We start from the raw sequence: 17625 nt of genomic DNA on the forward strand, positions 1-17625 counted from the left end.
GCACATCCACCCCACTCAGGGCACCAACTAAACACCGTTTACAAAAATACATATATTCAGGGGAAGTGAGCATAAAAATGTATGTATAGGTGAAAATATCATATCAAAATGCATCACATTAGGATAAATTGCTTGCAAAAGCATATACATTAGCCAAAACTGTGAAATTCACACTAAAATGTTGAAAAATTGTCATGAGATTTTTTTTGAAAAAACCACAAATTGGTCCAGAAATGTGGAGAACTAAATTTAAGATTAGGAAAGAAAAACAAAAGAAATGTCGAGAGCTGAACTTGACAGAGCAGGACCTAAGATTCTTTTCACCGGAGATAGTAGGGGCTTGAATCTGGGCTTCTTTACATGCAAAGCATATGTTTGACTGCCACACACCTCTTAGCATAATAAGCTTATAATAAGCATTGCAGAATATGGCTTTGATGCCAAACATTTATGTTCTCTTTTTCGTTCTTTACTACCGCAGATCAGGAAACCTGTTCTGTCTCTTTTTCTCCTTTTGCTGTTGCTACAACAGACCCAGCAAAGGAAGGAACTGACGGCACTGGCAGTTTGACAAGGGAGTCCAAAACTCCAAGCCCATCCCGCCTGTGTGCTAATGGTTAACCTGGCCGCCCACGTGCAGCCTGTGAGTTAACCGAACATGCCTTTTATCATCACCGTCCTGTCGGTGGTGCGCAAGGAGGACAGCATTCAAACACGGCCATAAACAGTTTTCTTTCAGCTACCAACCTGAAGAACAAGTTCTTTTTTGTTTAAAAAAAGAGAGAGAGAGAGCGTGAGGTCCACCTAAGGTCGGTAAACTCCCTTTGCTTGCCTTTGGCCTCTTCCGTCTGAACTTGTTACCTTGGAGCTGAGCTGTTGGAACAAGGACGATAAAAAGTTGCTTTGTAATCTCTGGGCCCTCATTATGTAAATTATACATGGGAGGAGCGTTTCCTTTTTTTTTTTTTTTGGTGAAAATTTCTACATGGGAGAAACCGTGTATGAACAAGAGACAGAGAGACTCTGAAAGAGCAAAGACCGAGGTATGTGTGCTCTGTACATTTCTCTCCCAACACCCCCCAACTTCTCCTTCTCCCCAGATTTCTTTGATTTTGTAGTGCTTCTTCCACCCTTTGACGTGAAAGCGGGTTTGGCAACGTCTAACAAGCTCCTACAGGAGCAGCTCTGTAGTTTTTATGGTTGCAACAGAACCTTCCATCTCTCTGGCCTTTGCTCTTTATCTAACTAAAAGTGAAATAAAACATGAGAAACGGAATCCCACCTGGATGTCACCTCGCCTTGGTATTTGATGCATGCTGTTTCTTGCTCGGCAGGACGGCAAGCGTAAAAGGTTGCTGCCTTGGGTTGTCTAACTTAGCATGGAGATGAATGAGAGGAGTTGCACTCGGGTGGGACATTTTTCTTTTAAATGCATTAGCTGCGTTTTCTGCAGTGAGGACATCTGATGTGCTTCTGTTTTCCCTGGGAGTCCAGGCATTCTGAAGTATTTTGAGCTCATGGTGACCCTCTAAACCAAAAGACAGAAAAAGAGATGAGATAAGGTGCAACCTTTTGTAATTCGTCCAGCTTCTGATGGCTTGCTTGCTTGAGTTTTGAGGAGCTGGTCTTTAAGATGCCTAAAAGATGGAAGGTCTGGACAGGGCAACATGCTTTTAAAGGTCATGAACCCCATTTAAAACTGGTTTGACAGTACAGCAAATGCTGGTGTGATTCTGTAGGATCAAGCAAGCTAGTGTGATTCTGCAGGGTGAGGCCTGAGTGTAGCCCGAATGCAAATCAGGTGGCACTTTTGAGATGGTGCGGTATTGGCCGTGCGTCAGGGAGACCCGATTCAAAAGTCCGTTTGGCCACAAAACTTGTTGGGTGATTTTTTGTTTGCACCAGTTCTCTTTCAGTTCAACCAATCTTGCAGGGTTGTTGTGAAGATGAAATGGAGAGAGCATCCTCTCAAGCTTCTCGGAGGTAGGACAGGATACAAATGTTGTTGATGTTGGTCTTGTACATTGCTGGACTGACCGTTGAAACAGTGTGACACCGGAACTGAGAGTTGATGACACAGAGGTGCAAGACAGGAGGCGCCTAGGACACCTTCCCATGTTCTACCCCCAATAGCATATTATCTTAGGCTGCGTACACACCATACATTTAAAGCACATGGCTTCCCCCTAAGAAACCTGGGAATGGGAGTTTACCCCCTCATAGAGCTACAATTCCCAGCATCCTTAACAAAACACAGTTCCCAGGATTCTTTGCAAGGGGGGAAAAGCAAGAGGTGTTAAATGTAGTGTGTGTACACAGCCTTCTTTTCCCCTTGTCCACCCATCGCATGGCCACCCTTCCCCATTAAGTCACCTTTCCCCTGGAATGACTTGGCGGATGGGATTTTTCTCACCCCGAGGGCCTGGCTGCTTGCCGTAGTTTGTGCTGTGTTAGAATTGCTTTTAATATGTTTTCTTTAATATGTTTTTAACCTTTTTTTAAAAAAGATGTTTTTAAAGCTTTTAAAAATGTTTTTGTTTTGTTTTAATGTATTTTAAGGTCATTTTATGATGTTTTAAAGTGTTTTTAGCGTTTCTGTTTGCTGCCCTGGGCTCCTGCTGGGAGGAAGGGCAGGATATAAATCAAATAATAAATAAATATAATAATTACAAGGAGGGGAAATAATCATGAAACAGTGGCATATTTGCTGTGGGGCGAGAGAGTCATCGTGCTGGCAGTTTCCATTTTGTGCTTTATGCAAGGTAAGTGCAACTTTACTTGCTTGGGATGGGGAGAGAGAAGAGTGAAGGACCATGGCACAATGACAGAGCAGATGCTTGGCATGTGGGAGGTCCCAAGTTCAATCTCCAGCATGTCCTCCTAGGAAAGGCTGCTATCTGAAATCCTGGAGAGCCCGTCAGTGTAGAAGATGATACTGACCTAGACAGTCTGGTTCGAATAAGGCAGCTGCCTATGTCTTCCTGATTGCTTCCAGATACTGTCCCCAACAGTTCAGTTTCTAGGGCTGGGTGCCAAGGCCCTGCCCATTGCAGTCACGACAGTGCCAGCTTTTGTGGGTGGCAGGAGTTCCCAGCTAGGGAGGGACAGGAAATGCGATTCCCTTTGCATTTGAAGGCAAATGTACAGAATTCAAACTTTCCAAAAGGAGATGCGAATGGAAACCACAGCCATCCTTCAAAATTGCACTCCTCTGAATTCTGCAGGGCAGTTCTCCAGCCAAGTAATGTTTACAGAAATGCACAGCTTGGAAAAGTTACTTTTTTGAACTACAACTCCCATCAGCCCCAGCCAGCATGGCCACTGCAAAAGGTGACTGGCTAAGCACTCTGTCCTATTATAAGCACCAAACAAGAACACCAGAGTTGTCTGGGTTGCCAACAGCAATGTAAAATCCTGATGGGTTCAGCCAAGGCAAGGACGGGGAGCCTGTGGCTCTCCAGAAGTTGATGGGATGCAACCAGAGCTCGGAAAAGTTACTTTTTTAAAACTACAACTCCCATCAGCCCCAGCCAGCATGGCCACTGGATTGTGCTGATGAGAGTTGTAGTTCAAAAAAGTAACTTTTCCAAGCTCTGCAGAAATGCATATAGTAGGGTAAAGTGTAACATACAAAATGCATTATATTGGGGGAAATAGCAAAGATGTGTATATTGGGGAAAATTGCATACCAAAATGTGCATATTATGAGAAATTCACACTAAAATGCTGATGAATTTTCATGAGGTCTTTTTTAAAAAAATTGCAAATAGATAAGGAAGTGTGGAGAGCCAAACCTAAGATTGGAAAAACAAGAAACTGAAAGGAACCAAAATTGACGGCTTTATTTCTTGACAGCCCACAAGAGCATTTGCATTAGTTAGGGACTGAGGGAAAAATTGATTCAGTTCACATCCGAATCTATCAAATTTGCACTTTCTGAAACAATAAGTGAACCTAATCACAGACATCCTTTGAAATTTTCACTTATCCAAATTTATTTCAGTGGGCCTACTCTGAGTGAAACTTAATTGGATACAGCTCAAAATCATGTCCAAACTGTCACCTGAGAGAGGGCTCCTACTGGGAGGAAGGGCGGGACATAAATCTAATAAATAAATAAATAATAAGGCTAATTAGAAATGCAGTAATACAAGAAAGGCTTGAATGAGTCTAAAATCACATTAGCCTTTTTTGTGCCTGCATCATACGACTGAGCATGAGACAGCCATGTGACATGGCTGCAAAAAAGGCTAATACAGTTTTAGGCTATATGGATAGAACTATCACATCCCAGTCAGCATCCGGGTTTCAAACTTGCTACAAAGTTTGAGAAGGGTGCTTTTGGAGGCTGTGCGTAGGCTCTGGAATTCTCTCCCAAGGGAGACCCGCTTTGACTCTTCGTTAATAGCTTTCTACCATGCAGTGAAAAACCTTCTATTTTGGGAATGATTTTAGGCCTTGTGTGTGTGTAACTCTTGCTGGAAATAGTTTTAATGGGACTGATTTTAGTGAATATGTTTTGCTTGTTGCAGTTTTTATTGTTGGGGGGGTTAGAATGTTTTAATTTTTCATTGGTTTATTGACAGTCTTGAACTCTGTCTGAGAAAAAGCAGGGTAAAAATGTTTTAAACAAATAAGGAAGCTTTGCAGTGGCACCATCGGGGCAGGACTCTGAGGCCCCATACAGCAGGGTGGACAGGAGCTGCCCCAAACATGGAAGCTCTACTTTGTCAGATTTTGAAGGAAGCAAAAATATACACATTAAGAGAGGGACTGAAGAAATCAAGATTAAGGCCATTAAATCTAGCCCTCCCCATAAGATAATTAAGACCAGAGTCTAAAACGAACTGCACTACTGAAACTTTGGAGTGTTCAAAGTTCCCTGTTTTTATTCGTTTTTACTCATTCCTTTCCCCTGCAACCATTTGAGAGGTTGGTAGACTGAAGGTGCCTTCAGAGATGGTACAGAGTTAAGAAAAAAGTGTTTCTATTTTTTGGGTCAGGGGAGAGCTGTGCTGCTTATCTCATTTTCTTGCATGAAGTGGCTAAAGGCTCTGCATTTTCCTTTAATCTTTGTAAGGAAAAGTGCTGTGCTGTCTTGCCCACAGCAGCGTGGAGCGCAAGCCTGCTTGGAGCCTGGCAGCGCGTCTGGAATTGCCAGATAATTACGCGATGTCAAACTCTTTCAAACTTCACTCTGTGCCGGCAGAAGGTGCAGAAAATAAGCCCCCTAATTTGCAAGGGGGAAAATGGCCCTACAAAACTGGGGTGCTGCTTTTAGCCCAGTAGTAGATTATCATTTTATAGTTTTATCCTGGCCTCAGAGAGGTTTAACATGACATCCCCCCCCCTTTTCTTCTCGCAATATCCCTGTGAGATAGGTTGGCCGGAAAGGAGACACTCACTCAATGCAAACCCTGTTGATTCTCCTGGAATTGAATTCTGGTTTCTTCCTTCACAGTCTGGCATTCTCTCCACTATACATCACTGCAACTTTAGAAATGGTGAAGGATGCTTAAGGGATTTGTTCTTTGCAAATTCCAAAATGAACTGACGTGATCCACATCTCCCAAACTAATGTCTAGTAGGAACATTCTTATGCTTTGGATTTCACACTTCTTCAAAAACTGCACCTAAACGTTTACAAATGAATTATTTTTAGATTAAATATGTTTACAAACGCACATTTTGTGAGAAGTTCAAAAATGCGAATGGTCATGCAGATCTTTTTTAAAAGAGAGATCACTGCAAAACAAGATGAAACAGACTAATGCATTTGCATAAGTGACGAGTGACATGTAGTTAGAAATGGTTCTGTCTCTCTAAAACATAGGAAACAAAAAACTGTCAGCATCCAAAGAACCACTAAGAAAGGAGAAAGAAAATCCCAAAACGCTGAGAAACGTTTCGGCCTCTAGAATATTGGGCCTTCATCAGGGGATATAAACATTAATACATATAAATCACAACACAAAATACAACATTAATACAAGTACTTAATACATCACTAGCTGATCTTAAGAAAATGTTTTGCACGTACATAAAATCTGTAGAGATCTCTAACTGCCCAATATTCGAGGCCGAACGTGTTCGGCTTTCCCAAGCAATATTTTTTTCTCAGCATTTTGGGATTTTTTTCCTATAAAACACAGACCTTTGTTTGCTCTGCCTTACATATAGCCTCAAGGCCTTTTTGCCTGGGGACACCTTAATTATCTTGCTCTCCTATTTTAACAGCAAGGTGCTTATTTCTGGCCAGGAGTCTTGCCAAAATGTGTCACCAGAAGGGACAGCAAACCTCCCTTGCAGCTGTTTACTGAATTAACAGTCTGTCGGATGCTTGTCTTGTGTTTTCTGATCAAGTTTGTTGCCATTGACTGTATTTGCGGAGCTGGGAGGAGAGAAAATGGCTTGATCAGACTGCTGTGCAGATGTGCTCTTTATGCTCAAGGGGTGGTGGCCAAACAAATTCAAATATATATTAGAGTAAGAAAAGCCCACCAAAAATCTCTCTCTAGCTACCTAAGACAGCCTACTCTCTAGAACTCCACCTGACCTTTTTAAGAAACTTGGACTGGAACTCCTTCAGACTCTAGTGAACTGGAACACATAAAACATCAACTGGATTCGCTTAATATTGCAGCACAATCATAATTGCACTGAATGTGGGTGAGTGGGCAAGGGAGAACTGCAGAAATCTCCCTTACAAGGAAAGGTTGCAAATTTGGCATGCTTTTGTAGGTGGTTTTCTGGATCTGGCCACTGCGGGTAGATAAGCTGAAATAGAAACCTGTTTTATAATAATAAAGCCCGCCGTCACCATCCAACAACAGCAACAAGTTGCTATCGGGGGCACCTTGCTGAAGGGTTCCTCAAACAGGCGGCCAACTATGGTTCTTGTCCCAAAGGAACACGGGCAGGATTTCAGGTTTAATGCGTATTCATATGCCCTTAATTAGGTGGATGTTAGAAACAATTTGTATTCATCACCAGCTAACAGATTTAACTTTTAGAGGCCCAGGGGAAGGATCTGAAACTTGATTTATTCATTAACTTATTAATATAAAAGTATTTCACTCAGTAGATGAATGAGTAGTTCTAGGATGGCTCACATAAAAAAGGTCTAAATGCATCATGAAACAACCATTAATAAAAGAGCTGAATAAAGAAAAGTGACATAAAATATCTCGTCAACTGAAAAAAATAACCCCTAGGGAAATAAAAATGGTCTTTGCTTGGCATCAAACCACACACCAATGTGGGTTCCAGGTGAGCCTCCCTGGCAGAAACCATTGCACAAATGGGGAGGTGCAACCAAACTGGAAATATGAAATCTCATGTTCATGCTAATGACGCTTTTAAAAAGCATCTCCAAATTCCTCCAAGGCAAAATAGGGGCAGTGACATACCAGAAAGCAGCGATGTTTGGATCACGTGCCAAGACAGAGCTGAAGCTGCTTTAGATTTTTCTCATAGTTGTATGGGGACTGCTTATATGTGAACAAGCTCTGCATGGTTGTGGTGACGTTTGAATGCTCTGGCATTCAAACAGGGATGTAGACATCCCTGGCATTCAAACGTGGACAGGGGCCCATCACATGGGAACTGTCACTGAGGTTTTCCTCTTCTTCTGACATGGTTGAAGGCACACCTGGGCCTTTGACACCTGAGGTATAAGTTTTAGGACCCACCCAGTTCTCTTGACTACAGTTTGTTTTAGACTAGTTTTAATATTATATTTTTACATCATTGTAGCCCACCCTGGGACCTCATGGTGAAGGTCTGGTAAGAAATTATCATCACCATGTCTTTTTTTCAAAAGGACAGATAGGAATGGGGAAGAAATTCAACTCAGTTCACATTAAAAGCCGAATCTATCAAATTCATACTTTCTGAAACAATGTAAGAACCAAAACAGCCATCTTTCAAAATTCTTACTTTTCAGAATGCAGTTCTCCAACCAATGTTTATAAAAATGCATCTCTGAGGGGAAAGTGTGCAGAAAATGAATATATTAGTGAAAATAACATACAAATATACATTATATTAGGAGAAACAGCTTGCAATAATGTGCTCATTAGCCAAAACTATGTACACAAAGGTGTTTATTAGGAGAACACACTTTAATGCTGAAGAGTTTTTTTTTTAATCACAAATTACTGGGAGAATGAATTAAAGATTGGAAAAATGAGGAACTGAGAGAACTGAAACGGAGAGATCCTTCCATCCCTAACAGCAGATATTTTGGACTGGCTGAATCTCCCTGATATCATCCCTAGGTTTATTTGGTTCAGTTTATTTCATTGGTTTACATTCTCTCTCTCTCTGTTTATTTTTTGCTTAACCACTAAAAACATTCAAGCCCATTCATACCACTGTATCTCTTCATGAGTATACCAGTTCTGAACAGACACCACCCCCCATCCGCTGCAGCCCCTTGCATATTGCAGAATGCCATTTTAGAATAGGTGAAATGCTTTTTGAAGGCCTTGTTTTACAACCATAGAGTAAAAAGAGGTGAAAGTCTAGGAAGTTTGTGAACAAGCCTGCCCTGCCTGCTTTGTTGTTCTTTTTAGCTGTATTTACATTCTTTTGTAAGGCCCTGGCTTTATCTTTGCTTTGCAAGGCTGTAGAGATTTCATTCCCCAAGCCTAAGGAGAGAGAATTAATGTTGCCTTGATGATGGTATTCTCACTCTCTTCAAAGAAGAAATTAGTGCAGCACTTCACAGCTTAAATACAGCGTGAGGAGAATTAATGACATTCTCTCGCCCGACCAGGAGCAAGCAGGAAAAAGTTGGTTCACGTGGCATCTAGAATAAACTATATTGCCTTGCAGGCCTAGATGTGATGACCCCTGTTGGCAATTTATTAGAGCCTCATTCTCTGGAGCAGACTTAAAATGAACGTGATTGCCAACTATAGCGAGACGTTCAAATGCACATGAAGGACACAACCTAAACCGTTTATTTAATTTACTTAAGAGTATTTGTGCGCTACTCTTCAGCCAAAAAGGCTCCCAGAGTGGCTTACATGCAATCAACTAAAACAAGACAGTCCCTTGCCCATAGCATTACCATCTAAAAAACACGGCACACAGGGAAAAGGGGACAGGGAGGGACGAGGGGAAAAAAAAGCAAGCTTGGGCCCCAATTGTTAAAGAGTAGCTCTCATGATAGGCAGCTGGTATAGCCCAGTGGGGAGGAGAGCCTGGCTGGGAGTCAAGAGTCTGTGAGTTCAAATCCCTGCTCATGTCTCCTGGGCGTCAAGGGCCAGCTAAAGATCACCCCCACAGTGAGTGGCTCAGGGGATACGTGCCCTGCCACCTGTGCGGCTGTGGGCAAGCTGCAGAGTCCCCAGGAGCTCAGTTGCCCCCCAGCTGGCAGTTACGGACAAGGAAGGGGCTGGCTTGTGCAGCTGTGGCAAGCTGAGCAGGCCCTAGCCGGCTGGGGAGGACTAGTCTCAGAGGGAGGGAATGGTGAACCCTCTCTGAGTACCGCTTACCATGAAAACCCTATTCATAGGGTAGCCATAAGTTGGAATCGACTTGAAGGCAGTCCATTTCCATTTCACTTCTCATGATGACCAGCTGTCAGTGTAGGAGGTGCCTGATGGAGGCGGTTTTCAGCAAAGCTGATGGGATGAACCCTGCTTTTTATTTCCTCCACTGAGGCAGCCTGATGGCATGGCTGCTGCCAGGGGACCGTTGAGGGACAGGAGGCCTTGACAGAGGTGGTCTTTCAGCAGAGCTGGCGGACTGAGTCGGGCTTAGTTCGGCTTCCTGTCTCTCCTGCTGAGGCACCCTTGAACAGAAGCATTGAGCCTGTCAAACTAGACTGTTTACTCTATTGCATAATTGATGGTCTTTGACCTGAGGGAGTCCGTGAGGTCACAAAAGAGCCACCTCCTGGAGTTACAGATTTCTTGGATGTCTATGATGCCGCGTGTTCTCCAAATCTTGAATAAAGCTGGATAAAAGCAGAAATGTCCCATGCTAGCAAATAATGCTAAATTATTTATAAAGGGCTATGCTAGTCCTACCCAGAGTAGACCTACTGAAATTAATTCGCTAAAAGGCAAAACCAACAACCCCTTTGTGGTTTAAGAACGTCCCTACAGCCAACAGATATTTCTATCAAACTTTAAAAAGCGGGGAGATTCAGCTATAGTGAATGCACCAGGGGAGGAGGAGACCTGACCTCCTCTCTGAGATTTCGTGCTGCCCTACAAATTTGTAAAAATGGAAACACAATTTGGGTTGGTCTTTCACAGTCCAGTCCACTTCCCGTGTAGCTTGGAAGAATTTGGTGACGTGTCTCTGAGCGTATGGTGAGTGGTGGCAACAGCTGCCATCAGCCCAAACAACAAAAACAAGACATGTGCTGTGCTGATCAGAGGACCAGAGAAAGGACTGAAATTCACGCTGTCAGTTAAAAATAATAAATGCATCCACAAAAGGCAAATTAAAGAACAGTGTTCTTGCAAAAAGAAGCTAAGTGACTCCAGAAAATATGTTATGGTAAACTTTATTTCTGTGCCATCTTTTGCTCAAAAAGCCCCCAAAGGCAATTCACAAATGAAAATGCAAAGGATAATATATATATTATCACACACACACTTATATATACGTACATACACACGCACAAAACAAAATCATAACATTTCAAAAAAGACTGAAGTACATTCATGTTCCTGCCAAAAGGCAAAGGGGGGTCCCCAGAAAGATATCAGAGAGAGCAGGAGCCAGTGGATGCTGGCTGATTAGGGCAACTGGGGCACTGCCCCACCAACCTCAGTCTGTCCTCAGCCAGCCCCCTATCTGCCTGCCTTACTAATAACAACCAGTCATGGGGGTGACACTGGCTGTCAGTGTCCTCCTCCTCCTCCTCCCTTCTTCTCAGTGAGAGTTGCCTTTCTACAACTCAGCAGGAGGAAGGATGGGGGCAAAACTAGATGTAGTTGGATCCGCCTGTCATTGGCTCTGGCTCCGCCCACTGTTAAGCTTCCCTGCCTTCCGCCCCACCAATCCCATTGGGCACAAGCCACCATTGGCAGAAGCAGAACCTCCTTATAAGGGTCCAGGAAGAGGAGTGAGGCAGGGCAGATGGAAAATCTTGCCCCTTGAGGGTCCCAGAACTGCTCCCTCCCTTACAGCAAGATAGGGACTGTGCCTGGTATAAATGCAGTTAGAGTGTATTATGCTTGTTTTATTAGTTTGGTACGTTTGTGATAAGAATCCACAATTGATACCTTTATACAGAATGTTAGGATTTTTTCTGACCCACTCCACGCTTAGTGATCCTTCTGCTTTTTCAAACGCTGTAGTGGTTTGCCCTGATCTTTATAGGGAGCCATTGCAAATAACTCCAGGGACTCTTTTGTTGTTGCTGATTGCCACAAAAGGCTCCCTGTATAATCACAGAACATTGCTAGCATCCATTATTTTTTTTTGCTGTGCTTGAATAAGTATTTCCTCTTAGCAGCTTGTAGCAAACTTTAAATTCTCCCTGTGCAATTGCTGGAGGGCAGCAACGACAGACCAGGTACTTTATGTAGCCTTGAGCTCCCATTTTTTTGCAAGCCACTATCATTTTCCAGTGTGGCATAGTGGTAAAGGTATTGGACTAGGACCTGGGAGGCCAGGGTTCGAATCCCCACACAGCCATGAAGCTCACTGGAGGACCTCGGGCCAGTCACTGCCTCTCAGCCTCATGAAAACCCTATTCAGAGGGTCGCCATAAGTTGGAATCGACTTGAAGGCAGTGCATTTACATTTTTATCATTTTCCTCCCTTTTCATTTTATGGCAAAGGCTTTGCTGTGACCTGTAACAAAGCATTACAAACAGATAAATACCCCAACTGCTTTGCTGTTAACACAGCATATGCCGCATATGATATAATGGAGAGAGTTGGTTTTGAACCGCAGCAAGGAGGAACAAAGCACCCCCTCCTGTCAGTTGATGTCAAAGGAACCTAAATGAATTAATGCTCATGTTCCAGAATAGTGGAAAGTATTAACTTTGCCCCTTGGGAGGGGGGGAGGGGAAGCAAACCAATTAAAAAGAGTTTATAATAGAAAATAGCAACACATATATGTTATGCTGCTAATGCTTTCTATATATTAGGGATCCGACTGAAAGCATGCTTTATTTACTTATTTAAAAATTTATGGCCTCCCCAATATCTGCAGATCTCAGGGCGGGTCACAGTAAATACATATAATAGTTCATCATAAAACCTGAGAAGGAAAATGCAGATAACCATCATCAAGCTGAGAAAGAGGGAAAAACACACCACTAATTACAGCTGAATATGAACAACCTCCAACAACTTTTAAGCTGGTGTCTGAATGAGATGAGGGTAGGTGCCGGCTGAATTTCAGAAGGGAGGGGAGTTCCATTGAGTCCCTGTCCCGTGTCACTGGGTAATGAATGTCTCCTGGTGACTGGGGGACGTTGAGGAAAGCTCCATGCCATGTCTTAAAATCTGGATAGATCTATACAGGCAAAGGCACTCCTTCAATTATGTAGATCTCAGGGCGCTCAGAGCCTTGAAAATTCAGGCTGGAACCACTTTGGCAGCCGTTGCAAGTCTTTTAAGAGCCAGTGACATATGGCAACAACTGGCCACTGCTTCAACAATTGGTTATGTCCTGACCCCCGAGTCCAGCAGCAATCAAGACCTGCTGCTGGAGATCAGGAGCCAAATATTTCCACAAGGCCTCACCAGTCCAGTGGTTCAGGGAGTGGACCAGGTGGGACGCTATGGGACAGAAGAGTAGTGTCTGTCTTCAGGCCAGAGGGGTGGTCCTATAAGAATCTAAAGTTTGCTGTAATGGGGCAGAGCCTGGAAGAGATAGTCTGGGGTAGAGGCGTAACAAGGGCCAGTCTGCTCTCCACCTTTGGGTAGAAACACACTCACTGCTCTGCCAATTCCAGTGCATCTCTACCTCTCTCTTCTGAAAAAGGGGACACTCGACCCTAGTCAAACCCTGCCCCTTTCTACTATAAAATCTGGGGGGATCAGCTTGAGTGTTTTGTGTTATTTTAAAAATTCAGCTTCAAAGAGATTTCACAACTGATTGGCAGATCAACTCGTTCCCACTCCAGGTGTGGCCAATGGAAGTGTTTTGCTGTAGGTGACTAGTGTGCCTGAGTCAGAGAAGGTTGTCACTCGGAGCTATCCGTGGTTCTGCAACTTCTGACCCCACCTTGCTGCGTGAGTTCTGGCTTCAGACCTGAACATGAGACAGTGTAGAACCAGGGAAACTAATGAACCCAAGTCCATCACATTCATAAATTATATAGAAGTCTTGAGTTAACTTCCATGCCTGCAGAATACCTGAAGCTAAAGAAAAGTTATAAATCTTTAATTAAGCAAAAAAAAGAAGCAGGCCCAACGAGAGGCGTGGCCGCTAGAGCAAAGGACATGGCCACATTCTGGAGACTGGTCGCCAGGGGATGGCAGTCTAATTTTGTTAGTACAGATTTCTACATCTCACCCAGTGCTTGGAAATCTCATTTCAGATCCATCTTTACGAAGGGGCAATGTACTTCGTTTTTAGGTTGGGAGGATATCAACACTCTCCCTACTTGGCCCCCAGTGTCTATCTCTGAAACTACCACTTTTCTTAACAACCTTAAATTGGGCAAGGCCCCCAGGGGTGATAATATCCCCCCGGAACTTCTTAAGGACAACATAGAGTGGTGTGCGCCAATCTTGGCAGCCTTATTTACATCTATTGACCAAACAGGTTACATCCCGGAGGATTGGAGATTAGCCATTATATTCCCTATTTTTAAAAAAGAGAATACAGCTGATCCGGCAAATTACCGACCGATCAGCCTGCTGAGTATCATCAGTAAGCTCTACGCAACCCACCTTCTAGGGAAACTAACGGATTGGATGGAGGCTGAAAATATCTTAGCTGACAAACAAGCCGGCTTCAGAGCAGGACGATCCACGGTAGACCAGTGTTTGGTGCTCCAACATTTGGTGGATAAGTACACCTCAAAGCCCGGGGGATCTCTCTATGCGGCATTTATAGACTTCAAGGCAGCTTTTGATCTGATCCGTAGGGACAGACTATGGAGAAAACTAAGGGAGACTAATATTGATTAGCGATTATTAACTCTCATCCGGAGTCTTTATGAAAACACCCATCTAAAGGTGAGATGTAACCGTGCTGGACATCTGACTGCCCCGATTCCAACTACTAATGGAGTCAAACAGGGTTGTGTACTCGCCCCTACCCTTTTTAACTTTTATATTAATTCTCTAATTACTAGTATAGTGGCAGTAAACTCTCACCCTCCCAAACTGGCTAGTAGATCTATATCTGCTTTGCTTTATGCCAACGATACGGTTCTCCCGTCCCTAACGATCGTGGGACTCTGGCGTCTCTTGAGAACGCTAAATGCTTACTGAAAGGAAGAGAGGCTCGAAATCAATTATGATAAATCTAAGATCCTGGTCTTTACCCAAAAAAAGACCAAACACCGATGGCAGTTAAATGATCATTGGATTGAACAAGTCTCAACCTTTAGATACTTAGGAATATTATTCCATTCCTCAGGATCATGGTCTGCGCATATGGACAATGCGGCTGAGAATGTGCACAGAAGTGCAAAAGCAGTACTTGACTTTTCTCTCTCTAAAGGCGGCCAGTTCATCCCCTCGGCTCTATGGGTGTTCAACGCTAAGGTCCTCTCCCAAATGTCATACGGCTCACAGCTCTCTATACAGAGCACTTACTCCGCATTTGAGTGCATACAATCTAGATTTTTCAGAAGAATCCTCGGTGTTCCTAATTGTGTCCCAAATGTAGTGTTGCGCTTAGAACTTGGGTTGCTTTCGGTAGAGACTCGCGCCTGGATTTACAGGTTTAACCTTTGGCTAAAATTGTTATTCCTCCCCTCAGGGCTTGCCCCACTAATTACGGTAGACACTTTTCAATCACAGTGGCAAACCATTGTAACTAATAAATTACACTCTATTGGTCTATCGAGGCAGGTGGTGCTAGGCCTAGGTTACCATAAGGCCAAGGAAGTCATCTGCCAACGTATTAGAGACATCCAGCTACAAAATTATTTGAGTTGTGTGGCTGCATATCCTACTTACCGGTTCAGCGTGATATCCTTTGCGCCTGCGAGCTACCTAACCAACTTAAGTATTGCCAAATACAGAAAATCATTTACATTGGCGCGACTCAATGTACTTCCCTCAACGCTCTTGGAAGGAAGGTACAAGAAAATCCCCTACGCTGACTGGGTGTGCCCTTGTGAGACTGGTGCAGTGGAAACCACAGACCACATTTTATTACACTGCCCGTTATATTATGATCTCCATGATCTTTTTATTTCCCCTTGTCTGGCCAAAATGCCAAGAGCCCTAGAGGCAACATATGTCTATAGCTTACTCGAGGATTGTCTCCCCGGGGTCACAGATTTGGTAGCAAAATTCTGTGCAGCAGCTATCACTTGCAGGAGGGTCTTTGTTAAAGATTTTAAAACGTCTCTCTAGTTTTTATTGACAATAGTTTTAACGACAGTTTTGCAAATCGAGCCTCTACTTGTAAATATTTATTTTATAAGTGAACTGTTTTGTATTGTTATTGCTGGACTACGACTGAAATAAATTATTAATTCATTCATTCATTTCAATGCATCTGTTCAGAGTAGGACTACATTGGATACGTCTGGTTGGCATATAGCTGTGCACTGCTGCAACTCTCTATCAGATAGAAATAGGGATTATTTTGCTCTACCTGTGATTGAGGGAACTTTTTGTAATACATTCTGTGTTGTGATGTCGGGAAAAGGGGCAGGGGACATGGAGGGGCCAGAGAAACATTCGTTGCTGGAAGATATAGGTGGGACACATATCTTAATTTGATCCCACTAATGGGAGAGCCCTGCTGGATCAGGGCAATAGCTTAGCAAGTCCAGCATCCTGTTATCACAGTGGCCAACCAGATCATAGAATAGTAGGGTTGGAAGAGGCCTGTAAGGCCATCAAGTCCAACCCCCTGCTCAAGGCAGGAATCCAAATCAAAGCATTCCCCACAGATGGCTGTCCAGCTGCCTCTTGAATGCCTCCAGTGTCGGAGAGCCCACTACCTTTCTAGGTCATTGGTTCCATTGTCGTATGGCTCTAACAGTTAGGAAGTTTTTCCTGATGTCCAGTCGAAATCTGGCTTTCTGCAACTTGAGCCCATTATTCTGTGTCCTGCACTCTGGGACAATGGAGAAGAGATCCCAACCCACCTCTACGTGACAATCTTTCACGTACTTGAAGAGTTCTATCATATCTCCCCTCAAAATGCCTTTATGGGAAGCCTGAATGCTGGACCTGTGCGGTATAGCACTCTCCCTAGTTGAGCATCTGAGAGTTAAATTCAAAATTACCACAGCTGGCTAAGTTTGGGCCAAGATGAGTAAACAGAATCTTTCCTGATGTTGTTATCGTTGAGCATTATAAGTTGGATCGGAAAAGGCTTCTGCATTACCACAAGACTGAGTTTTCTCACTTGATTATATATTCTTTTCTCAAGTTTTTATTTTGGAACGGCTGGCACAATCTGTATGTAAATGTCTCTTGAAGCTCATAGGACTATAATGGGTTTGTTTTCTTAAAGGAAAAAATCTCCTACAACATCACGCTGGCATAATTGAACATGGAGAGGAGATCAGAATGAAAAGTAGTTGCCTTCAGTGGATTATTGGGGGGAAAGAGAGCAAAAGTTTGTTTTCGAAACTTGGATTTTTATGGCTTAAAGGGCCTGTGTGAAGTAGCGTACAAGGATCCTATGAACGTATCAACAGAATGAAGCCTGGGACCAGTAATGGGTGGTGGAAACTAGGCATCTCCAACAGATGGTCCTAGAAGAGGCATTCTGGGTGTGAGTGTAACTCTTGTATAAGGAAAGATCGCAGCATTTGGGGCTTTAGAGAAAACACGAGTAAAGGGCAACATGATAGAAGTGTATAAAATTATGCATGGCATGGAGAAAGTGGATAGAGAAAAGCTTTTTCTCCCTCGTAACACTAGAACTTGGGGACATCCAATGAAGCTGAATGTTGGAAGATTCAGGACAGACAAAAGAAAAGACGTCTTCACACAACGCATAGTTAAGCTGTGGAATTCACTCCCACAGGAGGCAGCGATGGCCAGCAGCTTGTATGGCTTTAAAAGAGGTTTAGGGCAGGAAAGAGAGACAAGCTGTGGTGCTAGGTGAAATGTATTGTGAGCTCGACGCGTTTCGGAACTTGTCCTTTTCAAGGAGATGATCCAAAATAACTCCCTCCTGCTGAGTAGTCTGTTATTACCCACAACTCTTTCAAAGTTAGACATTTTGTTGAGAAACAACACAATAACATTTTGGGCCATTGAAAGAGTTGTGGGTTATAACAGACTACTCAGCAGGAGGGAGTTATTTTGGATCATCTCCTTGAAAAGTCTGGTACCTTTAGGGTTAAATGAGGAGTTGGATTTCTCTGAGTTTAAATAATATCAAAACCAAGGGTCTTTATGAAACTTTGCTGACTCTCTGTAACCATTGTGCTTGCCAGTCAGTCACTGCAAGTATCAGCTGGACCAGTACAATCTGCAAGCACAGTGATTGCA

General features: G+C 43.3%; 1 protein-coding gene and 1 long non-coding RNA gene across 4 annotated transcripts in view; one reads left to right on the plus strand and one right to left on the minus strand.

Annotated features, from left to right (window-relative positions):
• Positions 1–665: 665 nt before the first annotated feature.
• Positions 666–17625, plus strand: part of PLCH2 (phospholipase C eta 2) — a 309207-nt gene continuing 292247 nt past the window's right edge. For 2 of the 3 annotated variants that reach the window (XM_061601055.1, XM_061601057.1), the window contains exon 1: positions 666–1043. The gene's annotated coding sequence lies outside the window, so the exon portion shown is untranslated. The remainder of the gene's footprint in view (positions 1044–17625) is intronic. The other variant, XM_061601058.1, reaches the window with a different exon arrangement.
• LOC133372441 (uncharacterized) lies at positions 1322–7984 on the minus strand. The gene is made up of 3 exons (XR_009759492.1): positions 7939–7984; positions 5406–5633; positions 1322–1528 (listed from the first exon to the last, which is right to left on the minus strand). It is a non-coding gene; the product is annotated as an uncharacterized LOC133372441 (long non-coding RNA).

Source organism: Rhineura floridana, chromosome 18 (genome assembly GCF_030035675.1).
Source record: "Rhineura floridana isolate rRhiFlo1 chromosome 18, rRhiFlo1.hap2, whole genome shotgun sequence".
In the NCBI taxonomy this organism is placed as follows: domain Eukaryota; kingdom Metazoa; phylum Chordata; class Lepidosauria; order Squamata; family Rhineuridae; genus Rhineura; species Rhineura floridana.